This window comes from Pinus tabuliformis, chromosome 4_1 (assembly GCF_031772625.1).
Source record: "Pinus tabuliformis cultivar Carrire ecotype Pingquan chromosome 4_1, CPIR1, whole genome shotgun sequence".
Taxonomy (NCBI): Eukaryota; Viridiplantae; Streptophyta; class Pinopsida; order Pinales; family Pinaceae; genus Pinus; species Pinus tabuliformis.
The window spans coordinates 424,072,061-424,088,866 of NC_142303.1; the positions used below are offsets into that span (position 1 = coordinate 424,072,061).

Consider the following 16,806-nt stretch of genomic DNA (forward strand, 5'->3'; position numbering starts at 1 on the left):
ATAAAAATCTTCTCTTTACTACTTACACCTGTTGGACATGCTTGGTCTTTGGGTATTTTACTACTTGGATTCCACATTGACATGGAAATTAGATGTTCAAGAGAGGAGTTGCCACTTAATGAAAATATGTTATACCAAAAATATATAAAATTTTCCAAAAAGATTAGATATGATTCCATTCCTTGGAAAATCCATATTTAGTCATCAAAATAGACATGTATAAAGGCACAATAATTGTAAACATAGTACCCACTTTATGTTTTATAAGGTGGAGCCTTGAAAGAAGATAATGTAGAAACTACCATTTGATGTTTTATACAATAGAGCCTTGTAAGCTAATAATGTAAAAACTACCACTTGATGTTTTATATAGTGGAGCCTTGAAAGTTGATAATGTAGAAACTGATAGTTGATAGTTTGTAGTTACATAATACATCTTTTTTCATTAAATATTTCTCTTTATATATTCTTTTGGTAGATAAACAAGGATTCTATTATTATATAGTTGAAATTACATAGCTTGAAGTAGATATGGAGATTTGGAATATTTTTAATCTAGTTTTGGGATCCCATATTCAATCCCTAAAAACTAGATATGATTCCATTCCTTGGAAAATCCATATTTAGTCATCAAAATAGACATGTATAAAGGCACAATAATTGTAAACATAGTACCCACTTTATGTTTTATAAGGTGGAGCCTTGAAAGAAGATAATGTAGAAACTACCATTTGATGTTTTATACAATAGAGCCTTGTAAGCTAATAATGTAAAAACTACCACTTGATGTTTTATATAGTGGAGCCTTGAAAGTTGATAATGTAGAAACTGATAGTTGATAGTTTGTAGTTACATAATACATCTTTTTTCATTAAATATTTCTCTTTATATATTCTTTTGGTAGATAAACAAGGATTCTATTATTATATAGTTGAAATTACATAGCTTGAAGTAGATATGGAGATTTGGAATATTTTTAATCTAGTTTTGGGATCCCATATTCAATCCCTAAAAACCATCAAACACATTCCCAATATCAGTTATTGGCAAAACAAAAAATATGATAGAATAGAATATATAGAGATTATATCCATAACCATTACATCCATATGATACCTATTTGCACATTAAACATGACATTGATAACTAATGTTGATAATCATTCTGATACACTATATCCAAAAATATTTTTGTTAGATGGTGTGAAATTTCCTTGAGTTTGCAGCTACTGGAATTTACTCTTCTAATTGGTTAGCAATTTATTAATTTTTTGATTAATACTGAATAAATTACACTGCAATTCTTCACAAATAAATTTCGCGGAAGCTAAATAAAATGCGAGAACTGAGAAAATAGATGCACACACAAAATAAAATCAACACAATAATTTTTGGACTAACGTCCCTTAAAAAACCCCGAAGGGAAAACCAATGCAGTAGATGAGGGATTATTTTATTATTCTTCAGCAACAAAATTTTGAGTACAATAATCTGGATGGCAAACTGGTAATACTCCAACAAATAATCTCGACAACATATAATGGAGATTTTTTCTCACTTATGAAAAATAACTTAGCCTCCCTCTGCCTGCTCGAACCCTACTAGGAAACTCGACCTCCAGGAATTTGCTTTGCCTGGCAAGGAAATTCGTACAACCTACTAGCTGGCTCCAAATGAGACGTCTTGCCTTCTTGTGCCTTTGGAAATAAGTCGCTTTGCCTTCTAGGTGATCTCGCGACCTTCGACAACTGAAACGATCACTTTCTGGCACTCACTTTGCGTTTTTCGCTGCTTTCATTGGTTGCTCGGCCTCTCTCTGTAGATAATTCGACCTCTAAACTGCTAGCTCTACGACACTAGGAAAATTCTCCTCATACCTCTCTGCTGCTAACCCCTCAATCATTAATGCTCTCCTTCTTTGGCTCAAACTCTTCTTACTGCTGAATCACTGCAGTCGATAGCTCGATCTGTCTAAGGAATTCGCTTTCCCTCTTGCTCGAATATTCTCTCTCCTCAACCCATCAACCTGCTCTTATAATCTCTCGCTGGATCACCAACGACCATGATTAAATCATTATAACAATTAAGATCAATTTATACTTGATTCATGTGAGCCTTTGGAGATTTCTCGATCTTTCTCAATTAATTGTTGTTAATTAATCAATTTTTGCAAGTTAGACTTAGGCAATTTTTAATTATCGATCAATTAATTAATTGAGTGGTTTGTGGGTGTTTTCTCCTGAAACCTTTTCCGGGTTTTGGAGATCTCATGTTCTTTAGTCTCTTTGACACAAGTCAAGACTAGAACACCTGTCTGATGCCACCAAAAACTAACACTCCCTCTTAGCGAGGAAAGTGTCCTCTTTCTTCTCCACTCCACTACTATATCCATAAACCCGATGAATATCTTGGAGTCTATAGCTGGACCACCTCACGCTGTTGAAGTCTGACAACTGTGATACCACTAGATCTCGATGTCCATCAATCACTGCGCATACTCTGATTCATCTGCTAACCCTATATTTGAACCACCCTGCATTTGCGCTGCTGCTAACATTGCACTATGCCTCTTTGTACTGCTGCCAACATTGCCTACACTGCATCTAATCTCATGCTGCTGTTGCAACAACTGCAACTGAGAACTAATCTTTGGATCCACTGTGTCCTTGTATTGGCTCTGCAACTATCTCATGAGTCTCTGATTGCAACTAGTTCCTGCACTGTCTATTGAGCAACTTTCTACGCTCATCTATCTCTTCGCCCCTCTAGTAACTGACTGGAACTAGTCTCTGTGTTGTCTCTCAAGATTTGACCATGCCTACTGACGTTGATCCTTGTGCCACTGAAAATTGTGGGCCCCCGTAGCAAAGGTAATGACCCATGAGGAAATACATGTTTGATGCTGTCCTCCTCGGATCTTGCCCATTCCTACAACTTTGAAGTTATCATGCTCCTCCTCCATCTGGAGGTATAGCTGCTATCAATGCAAACTCTTCCAACTTGGAGGTTAACGCATCTATCTCCGCCGAAGCTATTGTCTAGTGCTCCCCTTTTTTGTCCTTCTTTTTCTTAGGACACTGGTTGCTGTAGTGACCAAGCTTACCACACTTGAAGCATTTGATCTTCAACAAATCCTTCTTCTTTTCTCCTCCCTTTGAGCCTTGTCCTTGATTGGGACCTTTCTTCGCCTTCCCTTTAGATGTAAGGGCTACGTTCTCCTCGTCTTTCTCAACCTTTGGTGCTTTGCTACTGTTGCTGGTGGAACCTTGGACAAGACTGAGCCTTAGCTCCTCTTGTGTGAAGTCACTCCATAGGCGTTCCCAATCAAGTATTTTATCTCGTCCAATGATTCCCTGAACGAATGTTGCCCATTCTCTGGTAAACCCATTTAGTGCTATTTGCACAAGTTCATTGTCATCTGGTTTCTCACCTACTGTTGATATCTCATCACAGACGTCCCAAATTCTAGTGAGATATGGAGTCATGCCTTCACCTTTCAACATCTTTGTGGTCCTCAACTTCTCCATGAGAACCATCTTACGATTCTTTGATGGATCTTGGTATAGCTTCACAACGACATCCCACATCTCCTTTGTTGTTCCCTTCTTTGCAATATGTGTAACAATATGATCTCGAACCCCATCTAGGATCATCCTCTTAGCCTTGGCCATTTCTTTCTTATAGGTTGCATGTTGTTGAGGATTTGTCGGTACGACAATAACACTCTGCAAACTCCTTCAATCCATACTCATCCAACAGAAAAGTCATCCTAGCCTTCCATACCCTAAAGTTAGAGGCTTTGTCAAGTCTATCCTGATCTTTGAGACCTGCTGTGGCCATTCCTGCAAAACTCAAAAACTGGGAAAGTAAATCTGGAAGCTTCCTCTCTTCCTTGTGGCGCTGCTGCTGCTATTTGCACTCCTTGAGGAATGCTCAAATTTGCTCTTGGTTACCTCCAGATATCCTTCTCTGACCAATGTATTACCTTCAGCTGCTCACTGAGACTACTCGCTTAACTTTTCAGATGTTCTTCTCCGGGAACTGGCACACGATTTGTAATCTCGGCAACTTGAATTTGCTAATCTGGCAAACTCGCACAGTCTACTGCAACTAGAAATCTATGAAATCCTCTTGAAAAACTGGATCTGGAAACCCGCTGAGAAAACTGGAAGTCTCCTCTTTAGTGTGCTTTTATCTTTCACTTAGTGTTGATTTGTTGCTGCAAAACTTTGTTGCAAATCAATTGCGCCCAAATCCGCTCAACGAAATCATTGATATGTTCACTGGAATCCTCTATCTGGCAAATCAATTGCCTGCAAGCTCTGCTTCTGAGGTTGATCGAATTTTCCTCCATCCCGGATTTGGAAATCGAACCCTCTGCTTCTGCAATTTGCACTTCTTTGTGGCTTGCACAGATCTGAGAAATTCATGCTTAGAACTCCCACTAAACCTGCACAATTTCTCCATGCTACTAAGCTTCTGATCTGATCAAAGTTGCTTTGATACCATTTGAAATTTCCTTGAGTTTGCAACTATTTGAATTTACTCTTCTAATTGGTTAGCAGTGTATTAGTTTTATGATTAATATCGAATAAATCACACTGTAATTCTTCACAAATAAATTCTATGGAAGCTAAATAAAATGTTGGAATTGAGAAAATAGATGCACACACATGATAAAATCAACACAATAATTTTTGGACTAACGTCCTCAAAAAAAGCCCTAAGGGAAAATTGGTGCAACAGAAGAGGGTTTATTTTATTATTCTTCAGTAGCAAAATTCTTACAACAATAATTTGGATGCCAAACTGGCAATCCTCCAGCAAATAATCTCGGCAATATATAATGGAAAATTTTTCTCTGTTTTGAAAAATAACTCTGCCTCCCTCTGCTTGCTTGAACCCCATGGGGAAACTCAACCTTTACGGGCTTGAACCCCACTGGGAAACTCGGCCTCCAGGAATTCACACTGCTTGGCTAGGGAAATTCATATAGCTTGCTAGCTGGCTCCAGATGAGTCGTCTTACCTTCCTCTGTCTCTTCAAATAAGTCGCTCTGCCTTCCAGGTGATCTCTCGACCTCCAACAACTGAAACAATCACTTTCCGGCACTCGCTTTGTGTTTTCTGGCTGCTCGGCCTCTTTCTGCAGATAATTTGGCTTCTTTGTTGCTAGTTCTTCGACACTAGGAAAATCCTCTTCCTGCCTATCTGTTGCTACTTGCTCAATCATTGATGCTCTCCCTCAAACTCTTCTTCTTGCTAAACCACTGCATTGGGTAGCTTGATCTGCGCAAGTAACTCACTCTCCCTCTTGCTCAAATATTTTATCTTTCCTCAACCCATTGACATGCTCTTATAATCTCTTTTTGGATCACCAACGACCATGATTAAATCGTTATGAATGGCTAAGATCATCTTAGACTTGATCCATGTGAGTATCTAGAGCTTTCTCAATCCTTTTTCAATTAATTGTTGTTAATTAATTGGTTTTCCTAAGCTAGACTTAGGCATTTTTTAATTATTGATCAATTAATTTAATTGAGTGGTCTCTAGGTGTTTTCTCCTGAAACCTTTTCTAGGTTTTGGAGATCTCGTGTTCTTTAGCCTCTCTGATACAAGTCGGGACTAGAACACCTGTTTGATGCTACCAAAAATAACAGATGGTTCAAATTATGGTAAAAAAGCAATGTTCATTATCAAAAGGGTAGAAAGAAAGGGGGAACACAAAGTTACTTTTAGGTTGAGTCAATGCTTGCACTCTTGCATGACATGTCCCTAGGATTAATGGCATGCTCATTCATTGCCAACAAACGATAACTCCCATTCAACTACTATGGAGGTTTCTTACACACTAAGAAAATGCAACAAAGTGGTTATCCTCGAGTACCTCTTTCTAGCTAAGGATTGACAAGAAGTTTTAGGGTTGACTTCGTTGCTTCTTTAGCCAAGGGATGGTAAGAATATATATGGAGGGTTAATGTTAGATTGATACCTCTTTGTCAGTTGGGTTGATCTTGAGCGCTTCCCTATTCTTGGCATTTTGATGGGCACCTTGTGTTGTTGAGATGGTTCGACAACTACATCCTCTTCATCATTCCTAAGATCATTACTCTAGTTGTTTTTGTCAATATTTTTTTTGTATGATTTGTCCAAGAATGGCTAACTTCTTTCGATTTTCTTCCATACTATTAGTATTGTTTGTGACCACTCTTGACTCTACATTTTAGACAACCATTTCGAATTAATCATTGTTTTGTGGGTGTGCTTCTACTCATGTTTCTCTCATTTCTACCCTAACATCCTTGAATGATTTGACTTGTTCATGTATAAGCGAGGTTGAAAGTTTCTTTGTGGGATTCAAGCAATATGGGATTCAATCCTCTCACAATAATAGGAGGGTTTGGTCTCTTATCTCTCAAACCCTTCTATAGGTTGGTGGTATCTTAATTTCTGTTCCTTTGTGTCAATGTTGTTGTGGCTCCATTGCTATGTATGATTGCTAAACCACCCTTCTTTCTAGTTTACTTCCTATCTCTTTCCTTGAAAAAATCCCAAGCACCTAAGTCTTGTGTAACTAAGAGGTTAGCCATTGTCACCTCACCATCTCTCTTCTACACTTCAAATTGAGGAAGAGGTTCCTAGCCTAGGGGGCCTTCTCTTTGGATCATTGAGCTTAATGTGTATGTAGTATCTAGTGGGTGAAAGGAAAATGAGATAAATTTTATGGTTTTGGGGTGATGGATGAAAGGAAAATGAGATAAATTTTATGGTTTTGGGGTGATGGATGAAAGGGACACCAATACCTTTATTCGCTTGGCTTATGGAGTTATATATGCAACCTTGGAAGGTGTTCTAAAGGAGGATTTAGGGCTATAAGATGCCAAGGTGGCGTGCCATATAATGGCCCTAATTTGGTTATTATATCTATAAATTTATGGGGGAGAGGGCCTTTCTAGATCCATTTCCCAAGGCAACATTTAGGGTGCTTTATATCAATGATTAAAAAGAAAGAAACATAATGGATATCTAGTGTCTAATCTATTAATCTTAGAGGTAAGAAGTACAAAAAGAAATTGGAAGCAAGGGAAGGAACCGACAACCTCAATCTTTTCAACAAGGTAGCTGTACATTTAGATGGCCTTGTGTTGTCTTTGTCATCTACAATACTCTATTGGTGTGCCTAGAACATGTAGTTACACATATAGAAATTGACATAAAATAAAACGATAACTTGAACAAATTAAAGATACCTTATTCTCCAAAAGCTTCCCTCGTAAGTTCTTCCATTTAATAATCCCAATCCAAGTTGCAAATGGAGAGAGCAAGCCCTTACATAGGTCTTAACTCAACTCTCTAATACAATAACATTTAAATAATATTTGTTTTCCTAGATCCACTTTTCTCTCCAAGGAATACAATAAAATAGTAATCTCAACTACTTGGTTACAAAAAGTCGCAATAAGTTTGTTGAGATCTTCAACTTCCTATAGTAAAATATCCTAGAAATATTCTCCTCATCTAAATAATTCTAATAGACAAGTCTACATTGAATAAATATAGAGTTAGTTGCAATGACTTTTCAAATAGAGCCAAGTAGTTGGGCACCTCCTTCATTTGAGTGATAGACAAAGTCTTAGGCTCTAAAAATAGCAAGTGAAGGCTTATCCACATTACTGCCCTTCTAGACATGAGTCACATATGCAAGATAGTACAACAATGTCCATGTCATAGCAATGAATGACCTCCACATGTGAGCAAACCTAATAGATGTGCATATCACCAAACGGATCCACACACGTGGCTTGGAGAACAGGTTTTGCCATGAAATGATATGTAGAATGAGTCAATAGAATCTGCATGTGGCACATGTGCATGATCCCAAGGTAGAATTAGTGATGGAGAACCAAATAGATGCTCAAATGGTGTGGTAGCCGTCATCAAGATGACATGGAAAAATGTACAAAGTGATCTCATCAATAAGAATTTTGAAGTTTGCAATCAATCTCTCCAATTGGATTTCTCCAACAGATGGCTTGAGATGTGTGCAAGGTGTCCTCAAGTTCTCATCATGGAGATGGCACCTCAATAAGTGGAGTGCTAAATTGATGTGGACCATAGAAGCTTATGCTCCAAGATATAGCCAAATCCAAGCAATATGTAACGAGAACCCTCCAATTGGCATATGTGGCTCCAAATCAATAGACCAAGGTATACAATGTGAATCTCAAGATAGAAGGTTGACAATCATCAAATAGACACTATAGGTCAAGTTCCAAGTCATCAAAGTTCAACAACCTCTACATGTGTGCAACAAGTAGTGGGTTGATTGCTCCATATATAGCATATATGTTTGGAAAACATTGAAGGAGAGGAGCTCTCCACTAGAGCAAGTGTCTATTCCATAGAATATCACTATAAGACCTCAATATACACATCTGAAGATTAGACCATCCTTGACAGAAATCAGCTTCTACATTTGTGGTATGTAGGCTGAAATTTTTTTTAGCCAACATTTAGTCTCATTTGGGTGAGACTAAATAGGTGGTTGGTGATGTGACTAGTTCACTTTAGTGATGCCAATTACATGTCATGCAATCAGCTTTACCTTTCATTTAGTCATATAGCTTCGGAATCTGATTTTTGAAGCGCATTTCAGATGCAGGCTGCAGATTTCTTCTTTGATTCTCTTTATACAAAGAAGTTTGTAATTGATGACAAGTGTTTGTTTTGTTAGAGTTTGGCTTAGGGTAATGGTCATAAACTAATGCACTATTATATAGCTTAATACTTCAGTGTTAAGAGTAATAAAGGAAAGTGACTTTAAGTTAACAAAGTTGTATGTCATAAATAAGATTGTGTCATGATGTGTTAATTAAGCTAAATTGTGTCCCAATATAATAGTTATAAGTGGCTGAACTGTTGAACAGGGCATTGTCTCTTTTGATGATACATATTTATATATTGACATTTAACATATTGGCTAATATTAAGCAAGCTCTATTTTTCTCTCCTCTCTTTTCTAGGGTTTTGTTTGTAGTGTGTTGTGTGCAAATTTAATATTTCCTACACATGCTACCTTCAAGTTAGGGCAGTGATATGATAGAGGAGCAATAACCATGGGAAAACTCCTTTGGGAATCACAATATTGCGAGCCAGTGCCAAATACTTTAACTGGTCCCAACCAAATCAAGAGGAAGCAATACGGTGGCTCAAAAGCTTTTCACTGATCCCATCTAGTTCAAGTTAAGAGTATGCTACCCCAGACTTCCAGAGGTAAGACATTTATTCTATAGCTACAGTATAACTCTCTAGACCTGACCAAATCAAGGGCCCTTTGCTGCCCCCAACCAATGCCTCTTGCTGGCTCCATCTAGATCAAGAAGAAGAATCCACTATGAGAACACTGCAGTAGCAAGGCTGCTTGCATCCATTTCCCTTTACATACTAGCTGTAGATGTCCTATTAGCTTTTGTAAATTGCTTACTTCTTCCAATTTATACATATGACTAGCATTGTTGATGTGATCACTACCAAAAATGATGTGTTGAAAAATGGAATTAATAATGGCTGAGAACCACAGTACTCCTAAACTGTGACCTTTTATATATATGGCAAAGTAGTTGTGTTTATGTATATATTGTCATTTAGTTTAGTTAGTTTTCATTAATGTTGTGAACACAGTTGCTTAATTATTAATTCTATTTGAGCAGATTACGACGTTCAATATTTCTTTGGTTGTGCATGGAACTGTTGCTGAGAACAATGACTTATTAAATGTAAGTCAATCCTCTTAAGTTGTAATTTTATCTAGCTTAAACGATTTGTTGAATTAAATCAATCACCTTTTCGTTTTTATGTAATAGAAATTTATTTTCTTCTTTAAGAAAAATCATTTTAACATGGAGCTTCCTTGATACATTGTCTTGGGAAACATTTTATTCAGGGGGATGTTGATCCTTATTCAGCTCCTAAGAGCATGGGGATTTTTAAGATTATAGAGAGCCCGAGAGATATAACAACTACATCAATCATGAAAAGGATAGTTTCAAATCATGAAGCTTTCAAGGTTTTTCCTTTTTCCTTTTTCCTTTTTTTCAATTACTTTCCTTTTAGCTAGCATATATGTAATGTTCTCTTATTGATATTAAAACATTCCTTGGATTTACACACGTTTCTATATGTTCTTAAAGGTTGTATCAATCATTATGATGCATCAAACGATAAGATCGTTATGTGCAAGTGAAAAATTGCATCTTTAGTTGATAATTCCTTGCTTTATGTTTTATGTTTCTTAACATGTCTGAGAAAGTAAATTATGACTATCATTACATTTATAATTTTCTAGTTTGTGTTTCCAGCGATTTAGAATCATGTAGCCTTTGATTGACTTCTTGTTACATATTCCTTTGTAAGGAGGCATTGAAAAATTTAATGTCAGATGGATGCTGTTACCAGACAACAAATTTTGTTCACAATTTGTTTCTGCATAATCTCTTGTTATAAGGGTTGCTTATATAGTATATATAGTCTTCTTGCAATCTATATTTAATATGGATGAAGCCTATGTTGCATGAAACTTGCCCCCCCACTTGCTTATCAACCATGTTTGCTTATCGAAACTCTGAAACTTAACTGAAACATGTTTCAGTGCGCATCAAACACATTTCTCATGTTGGAAATGTGTTTCATATGAACTGAAATGCGTTTCAACGTTTGTACAATGTGTTTCCAAATGAAATTTGTCTGATTTTGCCTTTAATTGTTGTGACCCACATTTTTGGTTTTATTGCCTAATTAGAGGTTAATTATGAATTAACCAGACTTTTAGAAACCTCTAAGACTGGAATTTTTTCTATAAAAAGGGTTTCACTCTCAGTTTGCACCAAGATGTTGTTAATTGATGGTAATGTTAAATTGTTTCAGGATGTTAGAGAGTGTTTCCAACCTCATCAGTCATCATATGGAGAAGTAGAATTTTAGATCCTACTCAAAATTCAACAAACTTAATAGTTTTCAGAATTTCAAGATTATTTTCATTAAATTCTATCATGTATGAAGGAATGCAATTGGTAATTAATCAAGAGCACCAAGCCCTTTATGTACCTTGATGTTAGTGATATTGCTTGTTGGATGCCTCTATCATGGCCCTAGCACTAATGTTGTATGCTTCACTCAAACCAGATAAGACATGCTAGGCTTTTCATAGCATATTTTAAAACTTAGATTAGGTAGTTTCATCAAAATTGGTGGTGTTGATTGATGTTCCTAGAGGATTGAGGTAGAGGCAAAGGTGATACTAATGATGATGGTCCCAATGTAAGTGATGGTTGAACATTACTTGTCATTTAAATGTTCTTGCTCATTTATTCTTAATGATTTCTTTCCAAGTTTCAATATAATGTGATATATATATATATATATCACGTTTCCTCATTTCCAAATTTTTTGGGTGGTCACATTTCCAATGCGTGTCCGTTTCAGAAACATGTTCCTATTTTCCCGTATCACTCAACTTAGGATGAGGCTAACTACTAGGCAACTTTAGTACAATAATGAGGTATAACTAGGTATCACTAGATGCAGGGAAGTTAATAATCTATCCAAATTGTACAAGCTAGTGGTTGGATTTGTCTTAATATTATAAAAAATATAGTTATATTAGTCCTAATTATGTTATTTTTATGAGATTCTTATTGGATGTATTATATGTTGATTTGGGGTAGCATCAGATGTGTTCTAGCCACGAAATTTGGTGGAGAGGTTGGGGCACATGAGATCTCCAATACCCAGAAAGGTTTTGGGCAGATTCTAAAGAGTTCAGGAGATACTAAAATAATTAATATTTTTAATGGAGCCCCTAAATCTAAACTTAGGGAAAATAAACTGTGTTAGAATGGTTCAAAAGACATGGGTCAAGCCAAATCTTATCTTCGCTGTTGATTCGAGAGTTAATCTCGGCCGTTGATATGTCAACAAGAAAGTATAAGAGGAGGCTTCAGGGTCACTTGGAGAGGACACTAAAGTGATCAGTGATTCTATTCTCTAGAGCAGGGTTTGCTAAGAGAGATAGAATCAATGATCGAGAGATGCACCTGAGGGGCATTTGAGTACAGAGAGACAGAGAGGCAGGGATAGTGCCGGGAGAGCAGCGTAGTAGCTGGGGAGAGTGACGCAAAGCCAGCTAGGGCTCACGCAGGGCCACGCAGAGGCAGCCGAGAGTTACACAAAGCCTCAGAGAGGCCAGCGTTGCTAACTTAGAGGATCAAAGGGCTGACACAAGGCCTCCTAAGGCTGATGCAGACCCATCTGGGGTGACGCAGGGCCAACGCTGGGCAAAGAGGGTCGACATAGTCCAGAGAGAGGCTGACGCTGGGGTTTTTGGGGCAAATTTGTGCTGAGTAGCCGCCGGAAGGTTTATCCGGGGTTTTAACCAAGAGATTTGTCAGAAACTAAGAGGTATTATTGCCAAGGAAATTCTCTGTTGGGTAGGCCAGTTTCGACACCCAGATTGTACTCTGATATTGCTTAATAAGAAAACCCGCAGATAGCTGCACCAGTTTTCCAACATTGGGTTTTTCAGGGGACATTGGTCCAAAAATAATGGTGTCTATGGTGTGATTGTTTTTGTTTCCTTTAGTTGCAGATCTATAATATGTTGAGCATGCACGATTGTTTATTTTCAGTATTTACACTGTAAATAACTTGTTAAGTAAAATAACAAGTAGGTAGGAATAAATCAGATAAAGTGCATGGAGGGTTTCTAACTAAGTAAACTTAGAAACTTCAACTTGTTAAGTAAAATAACAAGTAGGTAGGAATAAATCAGATAAAGTGCATGGAGGGTTTCTAATTAAGTAAACTTAGAAACTTCAACATGGTATCAGTGCGTGATTGCAAATCATAGGAGGACTAAGGACATCAGCTGAGCGGAGCAATAGCAGCAGAAAACAACTGTCCCGAGGTAACAGAAGTTGTTTTTAGTAGAGCAGCAATAAGGGAAGGGTGATGCAGTGCTTGCGTCATCAAGGGTGAGCCGGGAAGAGGCAGCGCAAAGCTAAGGAAAGCAAAGGGAGCCTCACACAGAGTCACACACTAGTTGGGAGGGCTGACGCAGTTGGCTGAGGAGGCTGGGTTGTTGGTGTTGGGATTGCGCAGAGCCTAGGAGCTCTCACCTTCAGGTTGCTGGGGTTTAGAAGGCTGTGGGAATATTGCAGAGTGGAGCTGGTGAGGTATCGTAGTCAGAACGGTACCTGACAAAGCAAGACGAGGAACCCAGATCAGTGGTGCGGTTGCACAAGACGATCGGAGTAGGGGGCATCTCGACAGTGGTAGAAGGATTTCCGGGAGGGAAATCAGGACTCAGAGGGAGTCCAGAAGAGAACTTCCAGATGGGAAGTAGAGACTCAGAGGAGTCGAATAAAGAACTTACAGGAGGGAAGTAGAGGAGCGTTATGGCACTACACGGAGTAAGAGACCAGGATAGACTGGACGGAGCGTCGAACTTTGCAGTCTGGAAGGCCAGAATCTTATCCGTACTTGACATAAATCGTGTCAAGAACTTTGCTTTGAAGGCAATAGCTATCCCAGTCGACCCCAACGATAACACAAGTACGAGGAGGCAATGGCGAGGGCCAAGAGCATCATCCTTGACGGGGTCAAGGATCATGTAGTACCACACATAGCCGAGAATGAAATGACATTTGAGATGTGGGAGGCTCTCAAGAAATTGTACTAGCATACTTCTATGCAGAGAAGAATGCTGCTTGAGAATCAATTGAGGGCGTATCAGATGAAGAAGGGAGAACCGATTAACACCTTCCTTGGAGAACTGAATGAGATCTGAGATCAGTTGACTGCTATAGAAGCGACACTGGATCAGGAGTTGATGGTGAGGACAACCCTAAATGTTGTCTCAGAACACTGGGAAGTATTTGTCCAGAGTATATTGGGCAGAGGGACTCTCCCACCTTGGGACGAGATGTGGGCAGCTCTTTGCTAGGAAGAGATCAGACGACAGTTGAAGACGGGTAGCAGCGACAAGGGGATCAAAGTTAAGCAGGAGGAGGAAGATGTTGCCTTAGCATCTAAGGGAAAGCAGGAAAAGTGGAAGAAGAAAGATCTCTCCAAGATCAAGTGCTTCCACTGTGGGGAGCTGGGTCATTACGCGACCAGGTGTCCAAGGAAGAAGAGTAAGGGAGTCTTCCAAGACTAAGGCAGCACCAGCACGGGCAAAGAAGGAAGTTTTGACAGACGATGATTGTGCCACGAGTGCAGACGCGCCACTTGAGAAGAAGTGGGGAGACATCGAGTTGTAGTCAGGCGGACTACGGGTGATGAGGGGCAGGATCCTCGAGGTACCCAGCCTCTTGGATTAGACCTTGCTACAGGAGCCTCGAAGAGGAGTAGCAGGACTGGCTGAGTCGGGTAGAGATGGATGCAGATGAAGCGACAGAGGGAGCTATAGTGCAGGAGTCCCAAGAGAGTGAGAGGCTAGCAGGCTGCAGCAATGCGAGAGGCACCGGAGTGTTGCACTAGTGCAGGATGGCACAAAGGGTGTGCAACGGTGCGAGATGCAGGGAGTTGTTGCAGCAGCGTAGAGGTCAGAGTGGGAGCACTTGTCAACGACAGAGGGAGCTTCAACATCAGTGGGTGTCTCTAGCCCAACATGGAGGTCAGATTGGGAGATCAGTTACTTACTTTTTAGTAACTGAGTTGCAGTGCAACAGTGGGCAACATGATGAGAGGAGGTTCAGTGTGGATGCAGTGCTGGGAGAAAGGACCAGCAACAACGCGGATGCAGAGGGAGCTATCGTACAGATGCAACAGTGGCAGTGGCAGAACTATGGGCAGCAGTACAGGATGTAGCAGTGCGGGGGATGTTGGGCAGGAAGGCCTAGTATCATCACAGGTACTGATGCTGGATGATCAGAGTAATACTCAGTGAGGAGTATTGCTAGAGCGCAGTCCTCGCTAAGAGGGAGTGTTGATTTGGGGTAGCATCGGATGTGCTCTAACCACGAAATTTGGTGGAGAGGTTGGGGCACATGAGATCTCTAATACCCAAAAAGGGGTTGGGCATATTCTAAACAGTTCAGGAGGTATTAAAATAATTAATATTTTTAATAGAGTCCCTAAGTCTAAACTTGGGGAAAATAAAATATTAATTTTTAATGGAGTCCCTAAGTCTAAACTTAGGGAAAATAAAATATTAATGTGGATTAATATGAAACTGTGTTAGAATGGTCCAAAAGACATAGATCAAGCTAGATCTAATCTTAACTGTTGATTAGGGACTTAATCTCAGTCGTTGATATGTCAACAGGAAAAGTATAAGAAGAGGCTTGAGGGTCACTTGGAGAGGACACCAAAGTGACCACTCATTCTATTCTCTGGAGCGGGGTTTGCTAAGAGAGATAGAATCAGTGATTGGGAGATGCAACTGAGGGGCATTTGAGTACAGAGAGATAGAGAGGCAGAGATAGTGCGAGGAGAGCAACACAGTAGCCATGGAGAGTGATGTAGAACCAGCTAGGGTTCACGCAGGGCCACGCAGAGGTAGCTGGGAGCTACGCAAGCCTCAGAGAGGCCAATGTTACTGACGCAGAGGACCAGAGGGCTAACGCAGACCCATCCGGGGTGACGCAGGGCCAATGCTGCGCAGAGAGGGGCTGACGCAGTCCAGAGAGAGGCTGACGCTGGGGTTTCTGGGGCAAATTTGTGCTGAGTAGTTGCCGGAAGGTTTATCTGGGGTTTCAACCAGGAGATTTGTCAGAAACTAAGAGGTATTATTGCCAAGGAAATTCTCTGTTGGGTAGGCCAGTTTCGACACCCAGATTGTACTCTGATATTGCTTAATAAGAAAACCCTCAGATAGCTGCACCGGTTTTCCCACATTGGGTTTTTCCGGGGACATTCGTCCAAAAATAATGGTGTCATATGGTGTGATTGTTTCTGTTTCCTTCAGTCGTTGATCTGTATGTTGAGCATTCACTAGTGTTTATTTTCAGTATTTACACTGTAAATAACTTGTTAAGTAAAATAACAAGTAGGTAGGAATAAATCAGATAAAGTGCATGGAGGGTTTCTAACTAAGTAAACTTAGAAACTTCAACATTATAGAGAGGAAGGGTGAGGGGGAGGAGGGCTTGACACATTTGTGAAAATCCTTTATCCCTCTTTGTCCAAGGCTTCCTCTCTCTTGGATATATATTACAAGAAAATGGCTAGTCTTTGTATTAGTGAAATAGAATGTACATGATGGCTTATTAGGACCATAAGCTTGAAGGGCTCTATCCTCAGTACACTAATGGTTTCCTACGATTGACAACCTAAGACTCCAATTTAACTCCTTTTAACAAGTGGAGAAACCTTCTAGCTCCGAATTATGTAGCTTGCTTCTATACAATAATGTTTCTCCATTAATTGTGCTGCCTTCATTCTGCAGTTGTTGTCCTCCTTTCGTCACTATAGTATAAGGTTCTAATGATGGGATGTACACATTAGTGGAGTTAACTATATGAACTTCCTCACAATGCCACTGTGCCCCTCATTTTTGTTAGGAATATTTATATCATTCCGCAATGGGTTTCCTAGCAATTCCTACCTAGGTGTTCCAATTTTCTTTTACACTCTCTAAATGCTGTCTAATTGATAACTTTTTTCAGCACTCTTGGTGCCCGAGCTTGACAATTTTGTTTTTCTTAGTACTTATGTCTAGCTCTATTGCTCTTCCTTTTGTTTTTGTGCTAGATTAATCTGCTCATATTGACAATCTTCATCCCCCACTTCCACAAAACTGTAGGGCC

At 39.3% G+C, this 16,806-nt stretch overlaps 1 pseudogene across 1 annotated transcript in view; it reads left to right on the forward strand.

Annotated features, from left to right (window-relative positions):
• Nucleotides 1-16,806, forward strand: part of LOC149176116 (ethanolamine-phosphate cytidylyltransferase-like) — an 88,607-nt pseudogene that overhangs the window by 59,893 nt on the left and 11,908 nt on the right. The window contains exons 7-8 of the transcript XR_016258046.1: nucleotides 9,712-9,777; nucleotides 9,945-10,067. The product of XR_016258046.1 is annotated as an ethanolamine-phosphate cytidylyltransferase-like (transcript). The remainder of the gene's footprint in view (nucleotides 1-9,711; nucleotides 9,778-9,944; nucleotides 10,068-16,806) is intronic.